Source organism: Lissotriton vulgaris, chromosome 4_1, assembly GCF_964263255.1.
Source record: "Lissotriton vulgaris chromosome 4_1, aLisVul1.2, whole genome shotgun sequence".
Taxonomy (NCBI): Eukaryota; Metazoa; Chordata; class Amphibia; order Caudata; family Salamandridae; genus Lissotriton; species Lissotriton vulgaris.
Genome location: NC_141691.1, coordinates 716,947,043 through 716,960,161, shown reverse-complemented (window position 1 = coordinate 716,960,161; position 13,119 = coordinate 716,947,043).

Genomic DNA, 13,119 nt, shown 5'->3' with positions numbered 1-13,119 from the left:
ACTTAATATAATCATAATTACTATTATAATTATCAAGTTATATAATCACATTTACTGTAATTGTAATCTTTCATAATAAAATTCACAATAATAAAAATTATGAAAGAAATCAGTTTAAATCAAGGTATCACAGGAGTGAAGTGGTAACACACAAAAGGCAAAGAGTTATGACTTGCTATCACATATTTTCCATCTCTCGGCATCCATACCTTGCCAATAAATCCTATTAGAACCCATCCCCTGAAGAGGTACTGATAACATGGTTGGCTCTAGGCCTAAGTCTTCCTCCTGAGCACAGCGCATTTTGCTGACAGTCCTATCAGGAGCCAGGAAAGAGAAGGGGATTGATCATTCTTCAGTCTGCTCCATCCAGCCTTCTTATAGGACTTAGGCTGTTTTGCTCAAAATGCATCACGGCCAAAATAGCCCCTATGTGAAATGATGTCGGATGCGGAGCCAGGAAAGCAGTAGTAGAGTAATTTATTGAGGAGCAAAGTAAATCACATCTAATCTATCAACCTGGGTCGTAACTGTCATCCCATGGAATCCGGAGCACAGCAGTGTTCCTGATTCCAGGCATGACACACAACACCACACATTCCCCTTCGTAAAGGAAGAATTACAGAAACACAAGGAAATGATAAAGAACGAGAACTAGCAAATATTACACATTGAGAATTGTGGAAAGAAAAACATAAGTACAAATATCTGGATAACATCTTACAAAATACACAGATTGAACTATCTATAAAGATGATAGTCCTTAGACCAAACTGGAACATGACATTTCCTCTGTACACGTTGGACTGGAACATTGTCGTCAGAGGAACAGGAAGACCTATCTTCAGGAGAACAGTGAAGGGTTGTAGGACCCGAGAATTTCCTCCAATTACTTGCACCATTGGAAGACCTCAAGCCAGATGAAACCCTAGACCCTGGAGACACATCCTTGGGCCACAACCACCTAGGAACCTTAACAACCCTAGACAAGTTCCACACGTTTCCATCTGAAAGCTCGACAACTTGCCTTCCAACACGCGTGACCATCAAAGGACAGGAATACCGAGACTCACCAGACTTGACATTCCTGCACTTCTTGACACGGACCCAATCATTGACACTGAACTGGGAAGGACCACCACAAGGAGCACGATCAACGTCAACAACCCTCCTGGAACCAAGCATTCTCACCCAAGGTTGAGACAAGTTGGAACCACACCTCCTCCCTCTCATTTTTTCAAAAGGAGACAGGTCACCCATGCTCCTAGGTGTGTTTCTGTAACACCACAGAACTTCACTAATGGTTTGTTTGCAATCCCTTCCATTCTGCAAGGCAAGTTGAAGACCTTCCTTAAATACTCTGATCCATCTCTCAACGATGCCATTACTTTTAGGATAATACACTGACACGCGTCTATGCTTTATACCATGACGCTCCATAAACTCTCTCATCTCCAAGGATACAAATTGCACACCATTGTCAGTGGTAATAGATTCTGGAAAACTCTCCCTTTCAAACACTTCGTTTAAGAACTTGATCACAACACTAGATGTAATGCTCAAAACCATCTTTACCTCAGGCCACTGAGATAACTGGTCTATCAAAATTATTGCGTACATCACATTCTTGTTAAACGATAAAGGACCAGCAATATCCAAAGATAAACTTTCCCAAACACGTGAAGGTCTAGATATGGGAAACCGTTCACACTGAACATGCTTTTGAGACTTATCGCTTAAACAGCAATCCAGACAGCCTCTAACATGACGTTCTATGCACTTATCCATTGCAGGCCACCAGAATTCACTTCTAACCCTTCTTTTCATGGATGTCATCCCAGGATGACCTTCGTGAGCCATATCTAAAATCTTGGGTTGTAAGTCACGAGGGACCACTAATTGTAAACCTCTAAACAAAACACCTTCTACTACTGACAATTCCTGGGCAACATGAAAGAAAGGGAGAAACTCATCAGACAACAACTCTTTACGAGGCCACTGGGTTTCTACAAAATTGCAAATATCACCAAGAACAGAATCATTACCACACGCTAATTTCCATGCATCCTCATCAATACAACCTTTGTAGATTTCACAAATCGACACAACATTATCATCATCCTTATCTTCTTCCACAACAGTGTCATCAGGAACGGGTAATCTAGACAAACAGTCAGCTAAAACATTCCTAATACCAGGGATATATTCCACATTGAAATGAAAGTCCTGAAGCTTGTACTGCCATCTGGCAATTCTAGAAGTCGCTTTGCCACAACCCTTGGTAGTAAATAAATCCACCAAAGGACGATGGTCAGACCAAAGATACAAGCGTCATTTGCTACTTTTGGGTCTGACTTTGGCCAAAAGGGACAAAGCGAGATCCTGGAAGGCACCCCGTGCTCCCACCCTCACAGCTTGGCAGAATGGGATGGATTATTGTATGGGTCTGGAGCAGCCTGTCTATGTTGCTCGGGGGTGTCCCCTCAAGCATTATAAAATCTGGAAGAGGTGGGCGGACTATCGGGGCCTGGACTTGGACCCACCCGTGGAGGAGGAGGCCCTACAGTATGTCTGATGGCCTTACAGCCTTTGTACTGGCGAACAATATGCAGCACTTGGCATTACACGGACGGAGTAGGCAGCAGCACGTGTGGGAGGGGGGGGGGGGGCGAGTTGAGGGTGGGCGGACAGGGGGGAAGGGGTTTCTTGTATAATTGGACATTTCCTTGTTTACATTCTTCTCCTGATTTGTCGCCTATGAAAATGCTTGCATGCTGTGTTATTGATCACTTGCTCTGGTGATTGTCTCTGGTGCTCAGAGAGTTACGTACTATAATTCTGTCATGCAACTAATAAAATCTGTTTTCAAAAAAGATTGTGCATGACCCTTTGAAAGACGGAAGATGCTGATATTAGGCCAAAAGGCATCCTTTTGTACCTAAAAGCACCCTCTGGAGTGATGAAGGATGCCAAATGCTTACTATCCTTGTGTAATGCTATCTGGTGATAAGCATTTGACAGGTCCAAAGTGGAAAAAATCGATGCCCCCTTCAATTTCGTGAACATTTCATTAATATTAGGGAGCGGATGTCTATCCACCCAAACATTCCTGTTTAAATCCCTCAAATCCACACAGAGTCTCACTTTGCCCTTGGGCTTGTGAGCGACAACAACTGGGGATAACCAAACAGAGGATTCTATCTCCTCAATGACATCTAAATCACATAACCTTTTAAGTTGAGATTTTACTGCATCTCTTAGATGCAAAGGGACATTCCTAACCTTTTGAACTTTTGGTACGGCATCTTCCCTAAGAATGATTTTGTGTTCAAAGTTTTTCAAAAGACCTAACGTGGAGGTAGAAAAAACAGAAGGAAATTTCTTTTCACATTCAGAGCCGAGATTAGACTCTACATTCATGACCAGATCAGAATACCCAAGTACTTGTTCAGGATGATTGGGATCCAATTTTATCATTAAGTCCCTCTGTTGAGGCCAACCCAATAAACAAGAACCATCTTTGGCCACATAAACCTTGGAATTAATAGTTTTACCTTTGAAACTTAGGGACGTCGTAAAGAAACCAAGAATATCGATGGGTTTCCTGCCATATCCAAGTAACTTTATGTCTGGAGGAGATAATTTTAAACCAGGAAACTCTTTCACCCAATCTTCACCAATGAGAGTGCGTTTTGCCCCTGAATCGGCCATGACATTAATTTCCTTCCCTCCAACATTCACAGTGCAGTAAGGAGAATCTTTATCACAAGCATTGACTTCATATACTGCAAAAAGAAATTCTTCTTCTAAATAATCATCTTCAATTTCATTTACATGCTCATCCGAACTCCTTTTTTGACTAAAACCCTTACCCTTAAACTTGTTCTTATTCTTACACATTTTGCTAAAATGACCCTTCATTCTGCAATATCTACACACTTGACCAATTGCCGGGCACTTTCTGTCATTTGCTAAGTGATCCGGACTACCACATTTAAAACATGCAAATTCTCTCCTCTCTTGAAACTGTTGGTTTCTGTTTCTGAAAGAAGATCTTTCTTCAAAGTTAGATTTCTTTACAACGTTGACTTCAGCAATGCTTTTTTCTGCGAGTTCCTTCACACCAAGTTTCATATTTTCAAAACGATGTGCGATATCTAACGCTTTGTCTAAAGTCAGATCCTCAGTATCTAACAGTTTTCCTTGAAGTTTGACATCAGCAATTTTGTGGACCATTTGATCACGCAACATCTCATCATGAAAGCTTGAATACTTGCACTTGGATGCCAAAACTCTTAAGTCATTCATGAATGAGTCAACAGATTCACTTGGTAATTGACCCCTACTCAAAAACTTGTGACGGGCAACTAACAACGTTGACCTTCTTAATATACTGTTTATCTAACTGTTTGATTGCCTCCTCAAAAACATCAATTGATTCCTCAGAAGTAGATACGCCATCAGCAAAGGTAAATGACTCAAGACATGTCGTCCTTCAGCACCTAAACAATGTTTTAAGATGGCTAGTTTACGTTTGTCAGTATAGTCATCTCCTCCAATAGCTTCAATGTAAGCATGAAAGCCTTCTTTCCACCTTTTCCATTCTAGTATAGGTTCGCCTGGATTAGGTAGAAATGGTGGTGGTGCAGAAAAACTCTCCATATTACTGTAAGTAAAGTCTTAAAACACTATGATGGATAAATGTAATGTTCGTTTTTCTTATATATATAATGTTGTTTTTTTTTTTTTAAACATTTTGCAAAGTTGACCCAAAGCTGAGCACCAGGCTCTCAAATCTTTATCAGCTGATAAATCCATAACTATAAAGTCAGCCGATAAGGGCGGAGCAATCGTCATCCTCGATACTGAGACGTACAGAGCTGAATGCCTTCGGCAATTGAGCGATATAAGATCTTATCGCCTCTTGGACCAAGATCCCACAGCAGACCTACAGAGGACGATTCGTAACATGACAGAAGAGGCAGTGAATGAAGGATGGGTAACTGAGTCGGAGGCCAGATTCCTCAATACTGAACATCCAGTGACCCCTTACTTTTATATTTTACCTAAAGTGCATAAGGAGAAACGCCCACCACCAGGTAGACCCATCATCTCGGGCATTGGGTCCATTTTAGAACCCCTATCTACGTTTGTCGACCATTTTTACGCCCTATGGTCCAAACAATGCCCACCTACCTCAAGGACACCACCGATGTCTTACGCCTATTGCCTGACCTCAATTTTGACATCAATACGGACCTGCTGGTCTCGTTTGATGTAGAGGCTTTATACACCTCTATACCCCAGGACGAAACCCTCGAAGTCATTCATTCCTTACTTGACACCACCGAGAGAGACACCATCACTCCGGTACATTTTATCATGGCCTGTGCTACCTTAGCCATGAAGAAGAATTTCTTCAAGTTCGAAGATAACATATACTTACAAGTGTCTGGAACCAGCATGGGGAGCGTTTATGCCCCCAGCCTGGCAAACCTCTACGTACACTACTTTGAACAACGGTTTGTCCTGAATGAGTCCAACCCATACTTTGAACAAATAAGAACGTGGAAACGATATATTGATGATATATTGGTGGTATGGCGGGGCTCCAGAGACAGTTGCCAAGACTTTTTGGGATGGCTGAATAGCAGAAATGCTTTTTTACGCTTCACCGTTGAGATTGGCGAAAACAGGCTAGCTTTTCTTGATCTTATGATTAAGGCCACTTCCACGGGATTACAGTCCGAATTGTACAGAAAGCCAATGTCCAGGAACTCCCTGTTGTTGTACGACAGTCACCACCCCAAGTCCTTACGGGACAATCTTCCGTTTGGTCAGTTTCTGCGGGTCCAAAGAAACTGTTCCACGGACACTGCTTTCAGGACACATTCCTCTGCACTTAAGGACCAGCTCGTTGAAAGAAAATATCCTCCCCGTCTGGTACATCGGGCCATGAAACGGGCCAGCAACAACAACCGAGCAGCATTATTAGAACCTACCACTCCTAAAGCTCCTCTTGAAAGGCTGACCTTTGTACATACTTTTGGCACATTGTCCAATAGTATCAAAAAAGCGGTTAAGAAACGTTGGTCAATTTTAAACTCAGGACCCCACTCTATTCTACAACCGTTATTCTCCTTCAAAAGGGGACCCAATCTGCGGGACAAAATGGTACATACCAGACCCCCTGATGAGACTCTCAGAGCAGTAGGTACCCTGTGGGATTTACCCCCAGTGTCTGGCCACCACCCCTGTGGCACATGTCAATCATGTGCCCAAACGTCCAGAACCACAGAGGTAGACATCGGGACTTCTAGGCCCTGGAGACAGGTGAAGTTCACGAACTGTAACAGCGATAAACTAATCTATCTCATCACCTGCCCTTGCGAGCTTAGGTATGTGGGTATGACCACCCGTAAAATAAAGGTGAGACTATCTGAACACAGGAGTACCATCAACTGTAAGAGACAGGCCACTAAACTAACTACCCATTTCATTACTCAAAATCACTCACCTACGTCTTTCAAATGGACAGTCTTGGAGAAACCGTTCATTCCCTCCCACATCACCAATGTGAGTGATTTTCTCCATAAAAAAGAACAGAAATGGGTGTTGAAACTAGGGACCGATCGAACAGGGTTAAATGATGACATTCCCTGGTCCTCGTTTTGAACCATCTCCAAGAGGTGTACTAAATATAGTGTGGCCACTAGATTCTGATATAAAGCCCTATTTAGCACTTACATCCAGCTGACAACCCTCTAAATACTGTGTTGTAATCATTGGCGCCAACACCAGACTTTTGGCTTTTTTTCACGACCTGTACCATATGACCATATGATGACCTGTACCGTATGACCATATGATGACCTTTACCATATGACTCTATAGGTGGGCATTGCGATCTTTGTTGCCGCTGCCCGAGCCAGATTGGTAGTTATGAACATCCCTCTGGGTTTGTAACTTTATTACATCATGACTCTAACGTTATATGCGGGGCTACATCACTTTGGTTTCAGGCTTAAAAATAAAAATAAACCTTCATCGGAGAAACCGAAGGCTCACCCGACTGTCAAACACTGTTGTTTACAATTTAGTAAACTTACATCGCGCCAGCACGCCATTGGGCAATCTGCCCGTAAGCTCATCCACTAATTCCGTCTGAAACATCACGGACGCATGACGTAGTCAATGGCGCGTCACGTGAATGTTCCTAACCAATGAGGGCCAGCGTGATATAACCAACACAAAACAGACCGCCGGTACCTCCCCAGACGGCACAGATGCCGCTTAGAAGTACCGACGGATAGGTGAGTGCGCGCTGGGGTTTCATCTATGTTTATCGAGCGGTAGCACGCAATTTCAGCATGCGGTTCGCTTCAGAGCAGTTTTCAGTAGTCTGCTGTACTTTGGTTCCTCACCACGGGGCACTTGATCTAACTTAGTCTCGTAGGCAGGACTACATGACTCTGCTAGCTCGAACAGCTTCTTTAGCATTAGATTTTGAATGCATCTGAAGGATGTATGCGCTCACTTGATTAATAGGACAACTACTCTATATGTCCCACATTTGAAGCGGATATGACATCTTTTACCGCCCCTCATACTTTGCTAGAATTCGTATAAGCCTCGGATGTTATACTGAGGACAGCACTCCATAGCTCATATAGATCAATTTCTGGCACTTCATGGTGGATGATTCTAGTTTTTGAATTTATTCACCTTTTTCAGAGCGGTGCTTCACTAGTCCTGAGCCGCAGCCAGGCGGGGTGAGGTGTACACTTCTTACTAGCCAGGTAAGAAGTATTCTGTGAAACTTGAAATGGTTCAATTTCCACTATTATTGTTATACACTAGTTTGTTCAGTGTGTCTGTTCCGATTCTGAGACGTGAACCACACTTATGTTGATGATTACAACAGGTGCAACAAGAAGGCTTATTTTGGACAGGTATGGAGGGATCAGCTCATGCCATGCTTTTTTATTTCAGTCCATCGCTGACTATGTGAGAAGATCTGGAACAGACATACCTAGAGGTTCAGGTGACATTTAAGTGTCGTTCCTACACTATATTTCACTCATTTGTAACACTTCTGTCACGTTGGGGTTTTTTTCTGTTTGCAGTAGCTGTACATTGAAGGTCCTGAAGAAAGCAAGGCTATTGGCCGGTTTTGCTGAAACATGTCGACCACGTTACACCACTAGACAGGCCATAGATTTTACCCTGTCTTGGCTATTTTTAACATTGGTGCTAGGAGCTATACTCTATTAAATTATTCTTTTGCTCCTTAAACCGATTTTACCCACCCTCTTTATTTTTCTTGGTATTCCTTTTGCACTGCACACCACCTTCTTTTTTACCCCGTCAGTTACTTTACCAACACACACGTTCTTGACCATAATACCAACACATACTAACTAACAGGAAGGTTAATTTCTTTCTGCTAGAGAAATAGGATCCAGTATAGTGTTGGTCCTCGGAGCCCCAAATGATGAAGGGCGGTTCCGAGTGGTGACTGATGGGAGCCAGAGACCAGACACTGATCTTGATCTGGCATGTTCTACATCACTCCTTTTTCAGTCATATGGCGAGTGGGAGCGTTACACCTTCACTGTCCTCAATATTAGCCTGTCTTACTCCTGACCCTCTGGTACTTCTTTGTGATAAATGTTTGTTGGGCATGTATTCAGAGCAGGTCATTAAATTGCCCCTGGGTCCCCTTTAATGTATGTAGTTTGGATCAAAAATTAAACACAGAGATAAAATGGAGTTTATAAACTTTTTGCAGGATAATTGTGGAATTATAAACTTTCTTTGCAGGGTTCTTGTGAAGTTGTGTGCACCAATTCAGTCTAATTCGAGAAAATCAATCAATTGCACAAACTCAGACGATCGTCATTGTTTTGTATAGGTTTTCTTCCCAAAAGATGGCCGCCGTGCGTCAAAATGCGTGAAACGATGTTGTGACGTCACACGCATGCGCATCAGCTCGAGCAGCTGGTCTCGCGCAGGCTCGCGTAGACGTTGTTACGTCACGCGCATGCGCACCGGCTCAAGCAGCGCGACTCACCGGGAATCAGAAATTTGCTCAAAATTGCTCAGCTTCCACCCACAATGACTTGAAACAGTGGTGATTTCACCTTCCTGAAGCTCACACGGACCGTGACATAGCGCAGACACTGCCGTCAACTTTACACGCCAGTTCGTGATCCTCCGCATCAGACGAGGTGTAACGATGCAGGTAGGGACTCCAAGTTGAATTAAGGTTCTTGCCCAATCGTCGCCAGTGAAATGATGTCGGATGCGGAGCCAGGAAAGCAGTAGTAAAGTAATTTATTGAGGAGCAAAGTAAATCACATCTAATCTATCAACCTGGGTCGTAACTGTCATCCCATGGAATCCGGAGCACAGCAGTGTTCCTGATTCCAGGCATGACACACAACACCACACTATGTTTAGACATGCTGTGTTTCACAAACCTTGTTCAGCATGTCTATAGGTGTTTGAATGCGTGAGAGGGCCACAATGAGAAGAGCATCTCACATAAGTGCATCCCGGTCTCTGATGCCCTCCCTTGAGCTGCTGTCATTCGCACTTTAAGATGTCAGCACAGGGTTTCGAAAAAGCAATAACCTGAACTGACTGACAGATCTGTCAGTTTGGAAGCTTATATTTTCGGCTGCTTAAAGCTTTTGAAAATAGCTTCTCTTTTTGTACAACTGGGCCATGGGGACAAGCACTAGCGGCTTCTAAATAATACACTCAACAGCAAACCAGCCATTAAATCATCGTAATGAAGCCTCATTAGTTCTTTCCCTTCACATTGCAAGTCATCATTGTACTTTTCAGCTGCTTCCTTTATTCCTCATCTTCTCGGTCAATACCCCGTGCCCGAAACAGAATACTCCTTGCAGCACAAATGGACTAATTAAAAGATGATATGCAAAACTACCCTAACATCATTTGACTATGTAGCTGCCTTGTAATAATTTCCCTGATCAATCTAACTTTAAAAGCTGATTCCACTACATATGTGTACAAGATTTCAGGTGTAGCCACATTTACATCTGCTAAGTGTTTATCTAATTTCCTGCATAGACCCAAGCTCCAAAAATCCTAGAAATTGGGTCTCCGTCCCAACTAAATAGCATTCCCAATTTTTCTCCCAATTTATGCACATTAACTATTAAGGAAAGCTGCTCCTTAGACAACTTTTGGACCAGGCCATCATCAAGGAAAGGGCACAAGAAAGTGTGCATTCATTTATACTAGACATGGGAGTAATTTCCATTACAAGGCCGCAATTTCACAACATTTCTTGTTGCACTTGTTACGCAAAATGCCTTAAAATATGCTATTAAACTAGTTTTCATGGTTACGCACTGCTTGCGGGGTGTTTTTAGCGCAAGTGCATTGGAGCAATGTGAATGAACAGAATATGAGCCAAGAGCCATTGCTGTTGGTGACTCTTGAACGATTTCTTGCACTTGGTTTGAGAAAAATGCATCCATGCATCCAAAATGGAAAAGAGGACGCATTTTGTAATATCTCAGTTTTGTACTCCAAGTATTTACATGCAATTACATGTATTCCAAATTGTCACAAAACTTTGCAAAAGAAACTTATGTGAATTTTACCTCTAGTCCAGGGGTCTCCAACCTTTTACGTGGTGAGAGCTACTTCTGCTAAACGAAAGTCCTTCTGAGCTACTAAGAGATTTTTTCACTGTACAAACAGTGACCACATATGTTAATGTTACAATATGACCACTGTAAACAGGATTATCAGTAGTGACCAGCCAAGCATTCCAGGCAAGGTTATGAGAAGAAATATCAGGAAAAAGCTTATCAATATTGAATGTCTCCACATGACTAATGAAATAAAATTCAAATCATTGCATGTCCTCTGGCACAAATGACATACCCACATTAATATCCTTAACTCAACTTCAATTATCATTCAGCTATAAAACTTAAAAAAGTTTTGGAGTTGCAACCTTTCATCAGCAAATCAGCAAATCAGTTTCTGAAAATACACATACTTGTCTACCACTTTCCATTTTGGGCAAACAAACAGAATTTCCCAGAAAAATCTTTTCCTGAAAAAATACATAATTATTGCCTCTAAAATAGTAGTTTTCATTTATAGGAAATTCACAGTCAGCTTGCAGTTTTCGAGTACTCACATGTACAAATGCCTCACCGGGACCTGAAATCCCCCAGGGATTACAATCCTAGGCCATGAATACACACCATAACACCAAGGATGGCTGTAGTATGCACTCCTCTATACCAGGGCCATCATTGTGCCTAAGATAGACTCATTGAAGACCAGGATGCCCACCATATATCATTCATGGCCATTAATATGCAAGTTGCAGCCACCATTGTGTCAGGGGTGGTTTAAAGTTGGCCATACTCTCAATATGTAATTGACGGCTGCCAGTATGTCACAACTTGATCAAGAATGCTCAAAATAGTCAAGGACGACATTAATATGCAAATGGTACTATTATGCTATGAACAGACACTGTTGTGCCAGAGGTGAAACCTTTTTGAAAGGGGATAAAATACACATTTGGTAGTCCTTGAACCAGACGCAGTGTCCAGGGAGCAACACTGTTTATTATGGAGGGACACATCGTCACACAGACACACACATAAATAAATGTAGATGAAGTTCTTACTTTCTCTGCTATGGATCCATACTATTTTCTCCTCAGCTCTTGGGCTGATTATGCACCCAACTAACACATGTTCACTCTGGCTCCTGCAATCTCACACTTCTATGGGTCAGCACTGGCTACTGCTCAGGCTACTGCTAGCTCTCCTCTCTCATACGGCCACATGCATCATTGTTGCCGTTTGACATTTCTTAATTGCAAAAATTAAGGAATCGCAATTAAGAAATCGCAAAAGGCTTTGCATCAAGAAATCACATTTTTTTTTGCGATTTCTAAAAATTCCTTAATTGCGATTCACAATTTGCGAATCGCAATTAAGGAATCCCTTCCCATTCATTCCTATGGGCCTAGAGGCCCATAGGAATGAATAGGAAGGGATTCCTTAATTGCGATTCGCAAATTGCGAATCACAAATTGTAAATGCTTTTTCGAGGGTGCAGGGGGGGTCCAAAGGACCCCCCCTGCACCCCTGAAATATAACTTTAAGTGCATTTTTACACACACATGCGCCAAGGGCATGTGTGTGTGTAAAATGAAACTTTCAAAAATGCACTTTTGTGCATTTTTGAAAGTTTTCGAAAATTACCATGAAGGTCATCTTCATGATAATTTACCCCTCTCTATTTGCGAATTCGCAAATTTAAAATGTTCATGCATTGCGTTTAAGAAATCTGAAATTGCGATTTCTTAAATGCAATCGCAATTTTAGAAATCGCAACGTGATTGTGATTTCTAAAATTGCGAAAAACATGATGCATCCCAATTCTGTCATTTGCATTCGCAAAAGGCCGAAAATTGCGATTCGCACCGTTTGCGAATGCAATTAACAATGATGCATGTGCCTGTTAGTGCATTGTTCATTCACATGTCATGCAACTCATAGAGCAGTTCCTAAAACATGGTCAATCTACCTGTCGCTGAGAGTGGATGCAATTGGTCATGTGACAGACACCACAGACCCACAAAGTGTGTGTTTGACTGCAATCAAAATGGCCTGCCCTTGGATTGGCGATCTGTCACTATAAGGGTGTTAAACGTTGCACCTCTGCTACCTTTCGCAGCACATATTCTCAGAAAGAGATACTGGGCTTGACGTCACTCCTGAGAGCTACTGTGAGGGTGCTGATAAGCTACTAGAACCTCCCAAGCTGCCCGATGGAGACCCCTGCTCTAGTCTGTACTCCACAGGAAAGTCAATTAATAAAAGTAGATATGTTATTGTTATTGTTATTGTTATTTTGGATTTGTAGCGCGCCCAATCACCTGCAGGTCTCTAAGCGCTTGGAAATTGATGTTATCACAATAACTTGGCTCAACACCTCAGAAAGACACAGCTACCAGACTACGTTGCGCTCAGGGCTCTACCAAACAGCAGTGTTTTCAGTGATTTCCTAAACCGCAAAAGATTCACCTCCCTGCGTAGCCCCTCAGGC